The 18,360-nt window shown below is 38.2% G+C and overlaps 1 protein-coding gene across 1 annotated transcript in view; it reads right to left on the reverse strand.

Annotated features, from left to right (window-relative positions):
• SULF1 (sulfatase 1) overlaps positions 1-18,048 on the reverse strand; it is a 199,467-nt gene extending 181,419 nt beyond the window's left edge. The window contains exon 1 of the mRNA XM_017872747.1: positions 17,722-18,048. The gene's annotated coding sequence lies outside the window, so the exon portion shown is untranslated. The remainder of the gene's footprint in view (positions 1-17,721) is intronic.
• Positions 18,049-18,360: the final 312 nt, after the last annotated feature.

The following is an 18,360-nucleotide window of genomic DNA, read 5'->3' on the forward strand; positions in this document are numbered from 1 at the left end:
GGAGGAGGAGGAAAAGGAAGAGGAGGAGGAAGAAGAAGAAGAAGGAGGAGGAGGAGGAGGGGGAGAGAGAAAGAAAGAAAGAAAGAAAGAAAGAAAGAAAGAAAGAAAGGAAGGAAGGAAGGAAGGAAGGAAGGAAGGAAGGAAGGAAGGAAGGAAGGAAGAAGAAGAAGAAAGCAAGCTGTATATCTTGGAGGTGGTTCTCCTCCTGTCCTGGGACCATGGTCCTTGCTTGACTATTTCTCCTTTTTTATCCTATCTGGTTATAGCAAAAGGAAAATCGTGAAATGCAGATATTAGTGAGCCTGGGCATGACTTTTTGTCATGCGGACAATAGATTATAATCTAAAGAAGGTTATCCAGATAGTCAAAGGCCACATTTGTTCAAACATCCACAGAGCAATTCGACTTTCCAAGGGCAGAATTAAAAATTTCTTGAAAGTGAAATTTATTTTCTGCTTTCATTTATTTGTTTTTCTGGCACTGAAACTGTGTGCTTTACTATAAAGTTGAGATTTGGTGAATTGAGCCAACTGAATTTTAGGTCTTGTCTTTAAGTATTTTAGATAATGTAAAACTTTTAATAGAGAACTCTGAACATTATTCATTCATTTAACAAACATTTATTGAGTGTTCCATGTGTGCCAGGAGCTGCTGTTGGTGCAGATAAGATGTGGTGCCTGCTTTCAAGAGGGTGCAAATAAGAAGGAAGGTCTATTTTTTTCATGCAAATGTTTTTCCATATAAACTATGTTTCTAGAAAGGATGATCTTAATTTCAGAATTTAAAAATTACTAAATATGAGGAAAAGACATTTGTTAAAAAGTCAGCTGAGCTTAAAGGAAAAAAAGGAAAATGTGGAATAGGACCAGTTAATGGTAGGGAGTCTGGAGTCAGATTTCTGGGTCCATATCCAACCTTGGTCCCTTCAAGTCTGTAACCTTGGCCAAGTCAGTCAAACTCTCAGAGCCTATTTCCTTGGTTGTAAGATTGGGACCAAGAGAATTCTATGTCATAGAGATGTTGCATAAATTAAATTAGATAATGTATGTACAGCACTTACTTGTACATGGTAAGGGTGTATTTAATAAATCTTAGCTGTTACTGTTTTATATGTAACATTAGTAAGTAAAACAGACATCTTTCTCAGTCATTTTGTTTTGTTCTTTAAGAGAATGTTTTTGATTTTTGCTTTGTTAGGGACAGGGTCTCGCTCTGTTGCAGTGGACACAATCATAGCTCATCGCAGCCTGGAACTCCAGGGTGCACGTGATCCTCCCGCCTCAGTCTCTTGATTAGCCAGGACTTACAGGTGAGGCGTGAGCCACCTTGCCGGCAAGAACGTTGCTTTTCTATCGCCAAATATAATGTGAGCCCTAGAAGTTTTAGGTATGGTCAGTAGGAGTATAAAAAAGCATTAGAATGCTAAGAAGGCATATTGGAATTTAAATCCTAAATTCTAGAACCAGTGCTCTTTCCAATATTCTCTTTTGGCATCCTTCTAAACTCTGCTGTTTAGTAGCTGTGAACATTAATGGTATAAGTAACTTTCACAGCCTCTTTCTTCATCTGCAAAATGGGTCCCACAATACCTGTCCAGTCCACTTCACTGGAAGCATTATAAAGATAACTAAAATAAGGTCAGTGAAAACAGTTTGCAATGAGTAGTATGATGTATAAGTAAGGGTTATTAATAAATCATTATGAGTTTCTCCTGAGCTATGGTACTGATTATTGATGACTGACTGACAAAACGTATGACTGTGATTTATAAATACAGTCTGCCTCAGTCTCCTTGGAGAATTGATTCCAGAACCCCACTGTAGATGCCAAAATCAGGGATGCTCAAGTCCCTGATATATAATGACATGATATTTGCAATATGTACACGTCTTCCCACATACTTTAAATCCTCTCTAGATTACTTATAATACCCCAAACAAGGTAAGTGCTATGTAAATATAATAGTTATACTGTATTTTAAAATTTGTATTTTTTTATTGTTGTATTTTCCCCTCAATAGTTTTCTATCCAAGGTTGGTTTAATCCATTGATGTGGAACTGTGGATATGAAGGGCTGACTATAATTTAAGTGGAAATTACTTTCAGTTTACAGAAATAGATTACAGTTAGGAGACCTGGATCCTAGTTCTTCACTTTGCCTCTAATCAGCTGTTTATGCAAATCACTTAACTTTCCTTAATTAATTTTTAAAAATTTGTATTTGAAAATAATTTCAAACTTATGGAAAATTTGGAAGACTAGTAGAAAGAACACTTACATACCAGTTACCCATATTCATTTATGGGTAACAACTTGCCCCAATGTCTTGCCTTATCAGTTTCATTCCTTCCCCCTGCCCCTCTCTCTATATATATACACACAGAGATTTTATATATATATAAAGTATAATATATTATACACATAATTATGTACATATATATATTCCTCCCTTGAACTATTGAGAGTAAACTGCACATATCATGATCTTATACCACTATACATTAATATTTCAGCATGTATCACCTAAGATGTGTCTCTGTTTCTATTTCTTTGAAATGGGCGTAAGTACTTAGTTACGTGGTGTGATCCATAAGGTTGTCAAAATCAAATGAAATGTTTAAAAGCATGTTGAAAAGTGTAAATTGTTACACAAAAATTGAAGGTTGTGTATTTCATAAACTATAGGGAAAATCAAATTACTTAAAACTTCAGAGGATTTACAAATGGTAGTAGAGTGCAAACGAAGAAAGCCCTTTATCTGTTTGCATAACAAGCCGGTTATAGTGCCAAATTTTTCTCAGTGGTGAGAGCAAAAGAGACTGATGCCCTCACCCTCTATGTCATCCTTTTTGAGTTGTATTCCTCCTGCGAGGACTTACATCTTTTCTTGGTGCTCTTTCTCATTTCAAAAGTTTGCCATTTTATGTGGTCTTTTTGGTGGAGGTGATGAACATGTTTGAGGCAAGGTGACAGAAACTAAAGAGCAGTTGCTACTCGAGGGAAGATCAAGAATACAGCTGTTAAGAGTTTAGTAAGAGCTCAGCCTTATTTCTTCTGGTCTTCTCTTTGAGTAGTGAAAATAGCAAACTTTATTTTCATTATAAACAACAACTGAGATACGAATAGGAAACAGGGAAGCAGTGTTTTATAGAAGTGTTTAATGTATAGGCTTAGCTGAAAATAGTATGAACATAAAAAAGAAAGAGACCATGTCCTTTGCAGGGACGTGGATGGAGCTGGAGGCCATTAGCCTTAGCAAACTAACTCAGGAAGAGAAAACCAAATACTGCATGTTCTCACTTATAAGTGGGAGCTGAATGATGAGAACACATGGACACGATGGCGGGGAGCAACACACACTGGGTCCTGTCGTAGGGTGGGTGGTTGCGAGGAGAAGAAGCATCAGGAAGAATGGCTGATGGAATCTTGGCTTAACACCTGGGTGATGGGGTGAACTGTGCAGCAAACCACCATGGCACACATTTACCTATTTACCTATGTAACAAGCCTGCACATCCTGCTCATGTATCCCTAAACTTAAAATAAAAGTTGAAAATTTAAGAAAAGGAAAACAGTATGAACAAAATATTCTTATAGATCAAAAAATAACTTTCATAGAATCCCTTTTTCAACAGCATTCACTATCATAAAGTTTAGCTATAAAAAAAGATAATTATTCTGCCACTTTATCTTCACATTCTCAACAGAATTCACACATTCATAAGAAGTTGTAATACTGGTAAGCCTGAAATTTTATAATTCTAACCAGATTTGCAATCACATTTTCCAGTGGATTGAAATATGACCAATAACTTAAAATATGAACGAAAATGCTCTTTTCCTATGACTTATTTCTTTCATTGCTCTGGAAATCATAATGGATTTTGAGATATTTACGACATCAAAAGAAAATCTAGAACATGTCTTAAAACAAAACTTTTTTAAAAGTCAAAACCATATTTAGGATATTCTAAATTAATCTTTTTATTTTGAGTTATTAAACTGTTATTCCTTATAGTACAAAACAAAAAATGGAAGTTATGACTAGGAAATACATTTATAATACAATAATGACTACTGCTACTTCTTTTACAAATAAATCAGTTTCAAATGCAAATTATATAGATGCATAATTGTATATACAGTCATGTAATTTATTAAGCTATGAAGAATATTGCTCACATACTTCTCTTGGGAAAGTTTCAGTACCTGAGGAGGTATTCAAATGTTTATTTCCCGGTAAGGTGACATTACTAAGGGGACAGTTCAACGGTTCTAATGCAATAGGTGTCCCTAATATTGACAAAATATGGTATATGTGAAATCATTTGAAGTATTGGGCAGTGAAGTGGGATCCAGAAGACATGAGTTCTAATGCTAATTACCTCACTCAGATGTTTAGACTCAGGCAAATGGCATGCTGTCCCTCAGATTCAGTTTTCTGGTGTACAGAAATGACATACTGCTCTCCTTACCCAAATATTACAAGTTCCAGTGATTTAGTGCAAGTGAAAATTGTTTTGAAGTCGTGATGCTTGATATTGTCATCATCAACAGTGGATAGTGTATTCTTTAAACATATGTTAAAAAATGCTTTTACAAGGAAGTTTCTCTACGATAAAGCTGCATATTTTCACAGATCATCCATAGCAACAGTGCTTGGTGATCTCCATTAGAACAGATTTTCCATAAGGAGTATGTCTGAAAAAAAAAAAAAAAAAAGCTTTTTCTTGTATTTGTTCCAGTCCCAGTCATCATTTACACTACCTAATCACTCACGGTAGCCCTCAGCAAGAAAGTCCATGGTCGAAAAGGGAGCTGGACTCATCTCTTCTCCTTGCTGGGTCCTGATGTAAAGTGGACACATGAACTCATTTTCGTCCGGGTGGAATTTACTGACTCGTACTTTTTAAAAATATAAAGCTGGGGTTTAGAACTCTGCCTGGTAAGAATGAGTTTTGTTGAGGCAGGAGAATAGCGTGAACCCGGGAGGTGGGGGAGCTTGCAGTGAGCTGAGATCGCGCCACTGAACTCCAGCCTGGGCGACAGAACGAGACTCCGTCTCAAAAAAAAAACAAAACAAAACAAAACAAAACAAAAAAAAACCAAAAAAAAAACAAAAAAAGAAAACGAGTTTTGTGATTTTAGGCAGGTCTCCCAACAAACCCAGTCCTCTGTTTCCTCAGATGTAAAATGAGAGATTCTGCTTAGATTATCTCTAAGGTATGCCTCCAACATTCTGCTTAGATTCTGCTTAGATTGTTGGAGGTATGCTTCCAACATTCTGTGTTTCTATGATATCCTTTCCTGGAAAATCCACTGCAAATTCTAAGTTACTGAAGCAACAACAGCAAATAAGATTCAGTATTTTTGACAGTGTGCAATAATTTCTTCTTTCTTCCAAGTAATTTAAAATCTTTTACCTCAGTTGCTGATTGTCCCACAAATGAGAATACCATTCCTAGACAAAATTTTTCCAATCCATGCCCACTGCAGAAAAAAAAAAAAACCAACACGATTTACTGTGAAATTAACAGGGTGTTTTAATTTATGCTATGTGGCAGATAGTGGACAGGCCTATATATCTAGGACTATCCATGAAAATCTGCTCTAGCTGTAATTTTACAGGTCCTTGAAAACAGAATTGTCACAATCTCTTCAGTTCAGCTCTCAAGAGAAATTAATTGATAACATAGAATCCTGAGTGGCTGGCATGTGAGTGACACCCAGCTATACAATTTCACATCTAATCAAGGAAGATGGGAATTCTAGTTGGCCTATTGTCTATTTGAATCTGTTTCTGGATGGAATCCAGCTGGCGCAAATGCAGCCCTGGAGAGTGATGTGGGCAGAAGATGGAAACAAAAAATCTGAGCCAGAGAATCAGTGCCCAAGATAGTGCCTTCCACATTGTCAAAAGAATGCCCGGGGTGGTTGTGAATGTGCTGCTGATTAGTTTCCTAAAATTTTCAATGACTGAAATATAATGTTCTATCCCAGTAGTCCTTGATCATTCTAACTGTGAATGTGTAATGAAGGCCTTTAGGATGTACTGGCTCTACCACCTTGAAGCTATGCTTGATAGATGCAGGGGCTCAAAATTCAACTTGTCTTACTGTTTCTCAAAATATAAGAGAGAGAAGGCAATTTAAAAAAATGATGAGAGTAAGAATAAATGCAAAATTGTACATAATTAAGAGCTAAAATTATATGACAAGATTTTAAGTGGAAAGAGAGCACAGATGAGAGAGAGATTATTGATGGTTGGAAGAGTTAGGAAAAGAAAGTTCCATGGAGGTAATGAGGCTTGAGTCTTTCTTTTCAAGGATGGGTGGAATTTGAACATGCAGAACCATGATGCAGTCCTAGCCCAGAAAACAGTGTGAGCACGTGCCTTGTAGCAGAAGTAAAGATGTAAATTCAGGACATGTTGAACCGCTTTAGGGAAGAGCAGAAAGTGTATAGGGGGAGTGGAATGGTTATAGTGGAAAAGATAATGGAGGTTCTTAATTGCTGGTCCTTTATTTAGACTGGATGCTGCACAAAATTGGGAGACAGGTGTTTTAGGGTAGTGGAATGATATGATGAGACCGTGTAGAAATAAGATGAGCTTAATGGCAGTAGGTAAGACGAGTGGAGATAAGAAAGAGATAAGGTACAGAGCTTATTTTAGATGCATGAGGTGATGCAAAACTGGATTGAAGTCCTTCCTTTTTCCTCCAACCATTCTTTTTAGTTTCAAGGAGAATGCTTAGGCTGGGTGCAGTGGCTCACACCTATAATCCCAGCACTTTAGAAGGCTGAGGCAAGAGGATTGCTTTAGCCCAGGGGTTTGAGACCAGTTGGGCAACATAGGGAGACCCCATCTCTACAGAAAATAGGAAAAACGTTGGCCAGACTTGGTGTGTGCTTGAGGTCCCAGCTACTTGGGAGGCTGAGGTGGGAGGATCAATTAAGCCCAGGAGGTCAACACTGCAGTGAGCCATGGTCACACCACTGCACCCTGCCTGAGTGACAGAGTGAGACACTTTCTCAAAAAAACAGACAACAAAGGAGAATGCTTTATTTATTTAAGCCTGTCTTACAGGAAGAGCAGAGTTTGCCAGTAAAGGAGAATAATGTCATTTAGGTGAAGGGAATGGCAGAATGCAGGCAAAGAGATGATGGCATGCCCCTGAAGGGTTAATTAATTTGCTCAAAATCACACTATTAATAGTAGCCAAGTTCTGGCATCCAGATTTCTAATGTCCTTCCACTGTACCACCTTGCCTCTTTTTCCTAGCACCAACACTGTTGTCATTTTCAGCAAATTTTATTTCATTGCTAATAGTGTGCTTAATTGTTTTTTCAGACTTGAAAAGTTACCAAGGAAATAATAAAATATACATTTTAATATTATTTACCCAACACGAAATATGATTTGCCTGAAACAGATGAGGAAGTTAAGTGGAGTATTCTAAGCTTCCAAAGGGGTTATAACAATGGTAGAAGCAATTGTAGGAACACCTCTAATTTTACTTCTGAGACTACTGTAGTAGTTTACCAGAACGTTAGATGAATAGACAGCTATTTTTGTAGGAGAATGGCTAATGAGAATAACAATTGCTGTACATGAAGTTTTTCATATAGCTTATTTTCCCTCTGTTTTCTGTCCTGATTTTCATGTCAAAAAGGTAAAGTGACTCTCTATGACAGAGAATGTTTTGACTCATTGTATTCTTTTTTTCTGACTTCTCTACTTACTCATTTTTCTTTTCTTAGAAGGACAAAATTTCTCCAATTCCAGAAGTCTTTGTACTTCTAAGGCAGATCTAAAAGCGTAACAGGTAGGAGTAGAATCTTGAATTGAAATCTGAACTTAGACAATCCAAAATTAAGGAGTTTGGAAACATCAACTCATGTTTCAGTCCCTAACCTCTATACCAGGACCCTGGTCCACTGACTTAAGTGAGTACTAGATGAAGAGACCTAGTTTTAAGTTTGGCAGCTAAGCCCAACATTTGTGCTTGCTGAAGATGATGTTTATTGATCTAACTATGGCATTTGTGTATTATTCTTTTCTCTCTGGTTCGTTGCACTGGATGTCTCAACAATTCAGTTGCTAGCCATTAATGGCTTCTAAATATAAACTGGCTTATGTCAATTAATCCCTCATGTCTGGCAACCATGAGTGAGAAATAGATTACAGGTGCTGATACTTAGGCTGGCGTTTCTTCCAGGGGAACTAGGGAATATGGTTCAGAAAACTCAGTTGGGTGAAATAGAACAGGCCAAAGTCTTCATTAAAAACTTGAATGAGAACCAAGTCTCTTTTGAGGAACCAAAATGCTGTCAAGTCTCCACGGTCAATGCTATTCCCACAAATTTTCAGTAACAGGGCTACATTTCAGTTCCAGATTTTGCTGACTCAAGCTCTGTATTCTTTCAGTCATGCAGCCTCTAACATATAAGGCAAGAGTTTGAAATGGCAAACACAATCTTCTACTTCTAAGAAACCTATACTTAATCCTGAAAACTGCCCATTGATTTAGTAGGAAGACTTGACTAGAGAATGGCTCTCTTATTTTGAAGAGGAAGTGGTTGAAACAAATAAAATAAAATAAAAAAGGATAAAACAAGAGGGAATAGAAAGAAAAGCAGGGGAATGCAGAAACCTTTCCCAAATCATAAAATTAAGGATGATTTGTCTTTGTAGTGAATAAGGGAATGTGTATTTCATTTGTAAATAAATCAATGGTACATTCTGTGAAAGGATGTCAATCAGCCTCCTCCAAGGTAGAATATGAAGGTTTGTGAGCATAGGCAACATAAATATTTCACCTCTTCTTGCCTCTAGACTTTTTAAATTTCATGTTCCTCTCCACTAGCAGTCTCTTAGTCAAAAGAAGAGAATTATAGATGTTATGCAGAGGTAGTTGAGTGTTTTGACTTGAATATCGTAACTTCCCCTAAGTTATAGAAATGCTAGATTGTTACTTGGCCAACCATTTTCTTAATCTGAGAAAATTTTTTTTTTAATCTAAGGTGGCGTATGCCTTATAAAAATCACAGTTATGTATTCTGTCTAATGCCCACCAATGATCAGAAAATAAGATCTGTTTAAATTATATTATTAAACATTGAGTGTTTGCTTCGGCAGCACATATATTATTAAACATTGATATACACATATATTTACCTATGTCTGCATTATAAAGTTCTATCGAGTGTAGTCTGCTTACAGATAACAGATAAACGTTTGTTCCATAATGACCATTGTCACTTTGGAAACATATGGTGTTGCCGAATGAAATTCCACTTTCAGTAGCTTTAGGTTGAGCCACCATTTCGCTGTATCCTGGGCTTGACACCTCAGTATTTTTCTCTCTTTTGTCCTCTATTTGACTAATCACCAAGTTGTATTATTGTTATTTATTTCTTCACAATGTTTCTTATATCCATCCTTTCCTTATTCTCACTGCATCAATGGGAATAGACAACACTTTAAAAAAAATTTATTTGGACTTTGGGGATCAATTGTCTTGTTATCCCCCTCTCTCTTTCTCTCTCTGTCTCTGCTCACTCACTGTCACTCTCATTTTTCCTTAATCTCTCCTCATTCTTTAAAAACCTACTGCTTGAACTTCCTAGGCATCGGTTTAGCTACCAAGTCCGACCTCTCTACCTGATGTATTCGGACACTCTAGAATCTGGCCTGACTTAGCTATGACATGAAATGCTTATTATAGTAAGGCACAGAGCAGGGGCAAGAGAGGATCACAATGCTTCCTCTCCTCTTCCTTTCCTTTTTTTCTATTCTTTGCCTCTATCCTCTTTCCCTCCCTCTTCCTCTTTCTCTTCTTTACCAAGTGGCCCTCTACATTATATTTCCAAATTGTGTCATACAGATCATTAGATTAAAAGTGCTATTTTATTTGAAAAGGACATACTCACTTTATCACCAGACCTCAGCTCAAGCCTTTTCTTTTACCATCTGGGAACAAAAATGCAGCTTTTGTGTTTTGTGTTTGTGCAGTTTCTCTGTTCTATATTCTGTGTTAAGCATCTTATTTTATTATCTCATTTAATCTTTATAACAAACTTTTGTGATAATCATAACTCCATTTTACAGAGAAGGAAACTGAGTCAAAGTAAAATAAAGAGATTTAATCTGTTTGATATCGGGTCCATACCATAAATCTCCTTTATGAAATCTAAATATCACATATGAAAAAGAACACGATAACACATGTAAAGCCTCTAGGCATCCCAAGTAAAAAATATTACATGTCCTATGCTTTTATTTATCTGTTATATTTGGAAAACGTTCTTGTCTTTTACCAGCATAAAGTTCTCAGACGAAAAAAAGGAGAACATGATTTGTAGGGGGCCTCTCTTTTCTGGGATGCATTTTTTATAAGATGAAAGTTAAAAGCTGGTTTCAAGAATTTCTGGATGCACGGTAAGGCACATCTGTTTACAGGGACATTCTATTCAGGAGAAGATTGATTATTGGCAGGTGAAGGTTAAGGGTGAAACTTTAAATTGGCAGGAAGTCTATTCAGAACACATGTTATATGATAGAAAGGTGATTGGGATGCAAAGGCATATTTGTAATAGAGTTTGAAGATAATATCTACAGGTGCACACTTCTAAATTAACTTATCAACAAATGTACTTTGTAATACAATTCATCTTTTCCCACCATAATTCTGGTATAGCTAATATCTTTTAATTGTGTAACCTTTAGTTTTACTTTAAATTAATATAGCAGATGTTGCCTGTAACACCATACAGGCCAACTTAGTTCAGAGTTTCTGTTAATTCTAACAACAGAACTAGTATCTGGCTACAGCAGTTTGTAGCTCAGTTGAAGATTTGGTCAATGCCAACAAAAGAAAAGAGCAAAACAAAGAAGAGCTAGAGTAAAATTACATGACAGTAGATGAAACTGCATCAGAGTTCGTTGCTTAAGAACAGACAATTCAATTGTTACCATTTTATAATGTGATTGGATATGTATTAAGACAAATCCCCATCTTACAAGGATACTGTTTTATGAAAATGTCTAGGCCTGCTCATGAATTGATTGTCCATCCAGCTTTAGAATCTTTTTTAGTTTATATTCAACAAGAGCCACGTGGACTCTTGACAGTTTCAAACTCCACTCTCATCACCAGCCTTCTAACTTTATTTTAGAATTTGATTAGTGTGACCCAAATTTCTAGATTGATTTTGAGAGAATGTACCTTTTACAATTAAAACCTTTGATTGAGAAACACGGTGTGTCTGCTCATTTATTCAGCACAGAGATTTAGTATTAATCTTACCCACAACAGTTAAACACTAGCATGTCCAAGTCCCTTAGATTCATATTTTAGAAAATGTAGACATAGTTTCCTATAGGTTTGCACTTGTGTAGTAAGCAAAACAAAACAAAACAGCATAAGAAAATTTTACCTTTGAAGGTAAAGGGAAGACCTGCATTTTTTTTTTTTTTTTTTTTTTAAATTAAAAGTGGCTTAGGGCCGGTATGGTTGCTCACACCTGTAATACCAGCACTTTGGGAGGCTGAGGTGGGAGGATCACTTGAGGCTAGGAGTTTGAGACCAGACTGGGCACCATAGTGAGACCCAGTCTCTAAAAAATTAAAAATAAAAAATAGCTGGGTATGGTGGTGCATGCCGGCAGTCCTAGCTACTCACGAGGCTGAGGCAGGAGGATCACTTGAGCCCAGAAGATGGAGGCTGCAGTGAGCTATGATCTTGCAATTGCCCTCCAGCCTGGATGAGAGAGTAAGACATTGTCTCAAAAAATTAAATTAAATTAAAATTTAAGAAGTTTAATGCACTATTGTGCAGGAGTACATGGATGACATATTTAGAGGGCAAAGGAGGACCAGCTTAGTGGCTACAACTGAAGATGGTGTCAAACGTAATTGTTAATGCCTCTCTTTGAAAATTTGATAGTTATGTTTGCTAGGGAGAGGGAGGGATCTCCAGAAATACTGCCTTGCCCATCATCCCTGGCAGTTCCAGTTTCTTTCCTCTTCCTGACTGAGAGCAGGTGCAGACCAGATGATCAGAAAGCTAGAACTGAATATCCAATATCTAAGGACATATTTGCTAAGTGGCACTCAGTGCCTTGTTAGAGAATTTTGCAGTCAGCTGCCCTTCCAGGGAAAAGGCACAAATAGAAGGTTCAATGTTTGATGATGGGTGCAGAGTTTGGGAATGGTAAGGGGCTCAGACTGATTGCTTTCAGTTTTTTTATTAAATTTGGCTTGGAGGTGAAGTCTAAATGGTATCTTGCTTTATCAATTACTTCTGGAAGCTTGATCTGACTCTCTACAGTGTTTTGTCAAGTTTTTATTAATATTTCTTTACAGCTGGTGAGCCAGGAGGAAAGAAGGGAAGCACATGACCCTTAGTGAATCCAAATCCCTGCTGGGGTCCACAGACAGGGTCCTTTGTTCCCCAACAGCACGGTGGCCCAGGGCCTGCTCTTTATTGTCCTTGGTGCAGGACTCAGGGCTTCATGCTTCATTCCTCCCTCAATGTGTATTTAACTGTCACTACTGTCCCTACAGAGCCATTAGCTCAGTTGCTCCAAATCCCTAAATGCCAAGAGCACTTCCCTCCTTCTCTCTCTCTCTCTCTTACTCTCACTTTCTCTGCCTTGCTCTCTCCCTCCTTTCCTTATTCCCCTGCCTTTGGGGGCAGAAGAAAATGCTAAAGGAAGGCACATCATAAATACATAGGATTAATGACTGACACAGTTGAATGATTGTTATTCCTGCATCCTAGGTCTGGATCTATGTATGCACCAATCAACCCCCTCTCACTTGCATTTATTGAACACACAATACTGGATATGCACTGAACTAGCTGATTTATGTGTTTTCTTTACAATGTTCCCAAGATAAGTACTCCTATCTGCATTTTACAGAGGAAGGAGCTGAATCTCAGAATGGGTCACTTCCCTGTCCAAGGCCACACAGCTAGAGCGGTGGTCCCTGGATTAGAACACAGGTCTGTTTGAACCCAGAGCCCATACTCTTCTGCTCCAAAGCCATATTTGGGATTTTACGATAGAGCAGCAGCCAATACACTTAATTTCTACTACAGTTAAAGCTGAACTTGATGGGTATTTTTCATATAATAGTCAAGCTTAATCTGGGGCAATTATTTCACTTTCTGCCTTACGGCCATTTTCCCTAAGGTTCCCCTAAATAAAACCCACTGAGTTTCATTTTTTTTTTTTTTCATTTCCTGTCCTGGGTGGGGAGGAAGCTAGTGGAGCCAGTGAATGGCTCCAAAGTGGGGTAACTCTAGAAGGGAAAGTGCCTTGAGTGTTTGAATGTCCTGGTGAGTTTAGTAAGCACACTTTTTAGGGTCTTCTGTGGGTCATTAAAGTGGACCAGGCCAGTCCCTGTCACCCTCCCTGAGAAGTCAAGGAATAAACAAGCAAGCTATAGAGCAGAAAAAAAAAAAAAAATAAAGCAATGGCTTTAAATGCAATCCATGGATAACCAATGGTCAATATGAAGGGAAGAAAAGCATTGCAGGAAGAGGTAGTGGTCGGGGAAGCTTCTCGAAGGAGGTATTCGGAACTTAGGCTGAAACTTTGAAGGACGAATATATAGAGGTGATAAGGATGAACTGAGTGGGGCATTTTACACATAGGCTTATGAATGCAGACTTAGAAGGAACCGTGCACATGATGACAAACTCTCATTTTAAAGACAAGATAGAAGGCTAGAGTGGTTAGGGCTGAAAGAAAAGACTAGCAAGTGGAGATGCTGTGCTGGCCGCTTTAGCTGGAAGGAAAGGTAGACTTCTGAGGTTGTGGGGATTTGGTAGGGAGAAATGGTTGGAAAGTTTGGGCCAAATAACAGAAGGCCAGAATATTAGAATAGGACTGAAATTCATGTTGTGGGTAGTAAGGGGTTCACGTGGTAATTTTCAGACTAGAAATGCTTTGATGAAAGTGGCATTTTAGGAAACTGAGTCTGCAGTGGTAGACAGAAGAGGGAAATGAAGGCAAGTGGACCATTTAGGAGGCTGCTGCAATGACCCACATGTGAGATGATCATTGCACTGGGATGGTAGCTGTGGGCCACATGTGGGAGACATTTTAAAGGAAGGACTCACAGAATTTGGTGACAGATTGGCTACAGGGGAGAGGGAAATATGAGAGAGGAAAAAAAAAAGGCTAACAGGCTAATTCCCCACTTCCTCAGGATATTAACATAGATCAAAAATGTTTTAAATAGGAAATATATTTCAGGAAAAATTTTTCCAATAAGATATCTCTTCTCAAAAATTTTCATGGATCTAATCTAAATAAAAGGTGAATTTACCACATGATCATAGACTTAATTTCATACATGAGCCTCCTCCTCCCCAAAGTCAATAATGATAAAAGTAAGCATCTATTTAGAGTCCAGTTTTAAAAATTTTAATCCCCTTAAATGTACTTCATGCTCTCCACATAAAAATATTGCACGGGGCGGGGGGAGGAACAGATGTCCTGAGCTTACCCTTTGGTTGGCCTCATCTATGTGGTGATGGTTGGAGAAATCTCAATAGTATATACAGCTCAGTATCAGAAATCTTGCTTTATGGATTTTTTTTTTTTTTTTTTTTTTTTTTTTTTTTTGAGACTGAGTTTCATTCTTGTCACCCAGCTAGAGCGCAATGACGTGATCTCGGCTCACTGCAACCTCCGCCTTTGGGTTCAAGCAATTCTCCTACCTCAGATTCCCAAGTAGCTGGGATTACAGGTACCCACCACCATGCCTGGCTAATTTTTGCATTTTTAGTAGAGATGGGGTTTCTCCATGTTGGCCAGGCTGGACTTGAACTCCTGATCTCAGGTGATCCACCAGACTCGGTCTCCTAAAATGTTGGGATTACAGGCGTGAGCCACTGTGCCAGGTCCTAGGATTTTTAAAGAATAAACTAATTTTCAATATAAAACACAGAATAACCTAACCTCTTATCCTTCCAATATGGATACATAATTAGGGAAGGAAATAGGAAATGTCCCACTTGCCACTTGTCTCTACTATTATGATGGAAATGACTACAACAATCTGCATGAAGTCACTTACATTTTCTTAGAAGGAAAACAGAGTAGAACCCTTCTAGTTTCCTGATGGAGGTTCCCACTCATAACCTACCATGGATTCAGTCAATACCTAGACTAATGTATTTTGGTATTGCACACCACTATAAAAATGAATTTTGTCACTTTCACAAATCAAGCTTTCAGATCACTTTTCACATCTAAGATCTGTCATCTTAATGTACACCGAGTGCATATTTCAGATCTCCTAGACCTCCGTTATTTTTTGCTTCTCTGAAAGGGATATCCCGTGTGCTCAAACACTTTCACAGCTGGCGGAATGCTGATGGGAACTTCATGTGTATTACCAGCACAAGTGCTGTCAGGAAGAAACCAAATGTCAAACTGACGTATGTAGAAGTCACCATAAATGTGTCTCTGCATGTTTACCATCTGGGACAGTAGATTTTGATTTTGACAAGAAGCTGGGATTGCCCTGTGGGCACTGTGTTTTAAGCGAGCCCTTTCAGTTCACGAAGTAACTTCACATTATCCTGTTGGGGGACAAAAACTCGGCTACCGTTTCAAGGTGTGAATTTATTATCTCTCCACACTTCCTTTCTTGTTTCCATCCTGCCTAATCCTGTGTACAATTGTTGTTTCGGGGGAATTGTCCCATATCGCCACAGTCCTGTCCAGGTAGCCCTGTGATCGGTCTGCAGCATTAGGGATGTACGCTGGTGGGGTATCCGTTGCTAAACAGCACCTTGCCTCTGTTAGAAGCCATCACGCCTCATCTCAGGGAGGAAAATCCGATCTGTGAGGAGGAACTTGCCTTTCTTGTGAAATATCTCTGCAGTAGTGAAACGCGGCATTGGTAGTTAGCACCATGCATGCTATATGCCGTCCATGTAGTTCTAATCCTGATATGACACAAGATATTAGTTTGCCTTTCTGTCTTTATTTTTTCAAACCCCATTTCCATTGTAAAGTCAAAATGGAATGACTGGAATTCCAAAAGACTTCAGCTTATGAACTTGGTTCTATTTTGGTTATGTAATATTGGGAATCAGATAATACTCAGTTAGAATAAATGTCTGGGTATTTATGAGGATAATTTCTCATTGAAGGAGAAGTTTGGGAGTATAACTGGAGAACATTCTGAATAAAAGTGAAAGATCATATTAAAATATTGTTTTAGTATTAACTTTTTCAAAAAAGGATTTAAAAAAATTAACTGCCTGGTTGCAAAAGTACGTATAATGCAACTTGAAACATAATTTTACAGGCATCTTTATGCAATTGAATACTAAAATCACAAAGCACTAGCCATAAATCCTGTTATTCAACCTACTAAACAGCTCTTATTTCAGAACAGCTTGTATACAATATTATTCATAGAATCTCTCACCTGCAAAGGGTAAGGATAGTGCTGGGTTTCTTTGCCAAATGTGAAAGTCCAGTAGGAGCCCAAATCTCTGCATACCACAGGTATATGAACGTTGTTATCGGAGGGCAAGTATATTAGGGTAGCAGAAGTCTCATTGGCTTACCTATCTTGCTAGAAAATTTGGAAAATTGAAAATTTTATGTTTTGATCCCTGTGAAAATAGAGCCTGAATTGAAAGGCCTTTTTTAATACCACAAATTAAACATAGCATATACACCTCCTTGTTATATTTATAAATAGTTCAATTCAATTTTGGTGGGTGCTTTTGGTAGAGCCGTTACAGCTACTCACATATATGATGACAACTCATTTTATGTTGCTCAGGCACCAGATGACTATTAATTTCCAATGACTAGTTTATAATTAAATCCCTTTTGTTTGCCTGTTTATAACCAAACCTGAAAATCTATTTACGTTTAATTAACACTTCACTTAGCCGGTCTAAAACCTATAAATGTAGTGACTCTTAATAATCCATTACAGAGATGCTACTTTAGTTTTCCATGACTTGTAAAACTTTCACAAACAGATCTGCAAATCAATTACCTCCATCTGCTTTCCCTGCAGCTGCAAGAAGGCTATGTTAAAGAGCATTTTCCTCCTTCTTCCTCTGCTTTTCTTCCAGCTCTAAGCATTTTAGTTTTAAAGCTGACCTAGCGGCTGTTCAGAGGGTAGCCCCTTCTCTTAAGGAGTTTCCAAACTTTAGAGTCAATCTCCAAAAGCATTTTAAAATACCCTTTGCTCTGTCATAAGTCAGACATAATCTACCTTGCACAAATCGGTGAAGAAAGCATTTCCATCTCTGCCAGCAACTCAGTAATAGACCCTTCAAAGAATCTTTATAAATTGAGCAGTAAAATGCAACAGTTTGAAAGTGAATTTTAATTTTGAAAGCTAAAATAAATCCTTTCTCAGCCTTATCTACTCTCTACAAGCAAGTTATAGCTCCTGTTTTGAGTATACAACGGGCATATGAAAAGGTACAAACGCGGCTCCCAAAGATATTTTCTTAGCTACACCTTCAAAAGCAAGGCATGAGGAGTGTTAGTTCTACAAAGACAGCCAAGCGTCAAGCTATGCTCACTGTCATCTGTCAGCCGTACAATAGCAGCATTGATAGGACAGCAACAACTGGCTTTGACAAGTGTGCCGTGCTAGCATTCCATTCAAAACTATGCTAAAAGAGAGACGGGGAGAGAAGCATTCAATGTCTTTTACTTTACCTGAAAAAAAAACTGCTTTTCTTGTGTCTGCTGAAAATGAATTCCTCCTTTTCCTCCAAAAGCAAAGTAGTTCTATTGCCTGCGACTCTCACTTGGAGAAGACCACACAGCTCCAGCAAGGCAGCCTTCCTTCTCTTAATCCCCACTCGAATGTGATGACACACACTAACCCCAACCATCTGTTGAAACACGTCCTCAAGCACTCAGCACAGTGGTGTGTCAAGACGGGCTGCCCAATCCAATTGCTGGGGCTGGGTGTCTCTTACGGATTGGAGGCTGAGGGCAGGGCTGAAACTGGAGGTCTGAGAGCTCCCAGTCAAGTAACCTGAGATTTTCGGAGAGAAAGGACTGCTATAAAAAGAGGAGAAGTGGGAGGTGCTACAGAGAAGGTGGAGGGAATGAATTATTCTGATGGCCAGTTGCGCGTTACTTTTCACAACTCCTCGTGCTCCCCCTGGGATGATGGAGACCCTCAGTGGGATGCAAAGAAACCCTAAAAATTTTTTACTGCCCATCCTATGGAAGGGCCATCTTCTCAGCAAGAGGTTTTCCCTTCCATAGGAGATAAAAGACTCATCTTGACTTGCTGATAAAGGGTTAATGTAGGAGTAGTTTCCACTGAAATGTGACATCTACATT

The sequence above is a fragment of the Rhinopithecus bieti genome, unplaced genomic scaffold (genome assembly GCF_001698545.2).
Source record: "Rhinopithecus bieti isolate Rb0 unplaced genomic scaffold, ASM169854v2 scaffold_6536, whole genome shotgun sequence".
In the NCBI taxonomy this organism is placed as follows: Eukaryota; Metazoa; Chordata; class Mammalia; order Primates; family Cercopithecidae; genus Rhinopithecus; species Rhinopithecus bieti.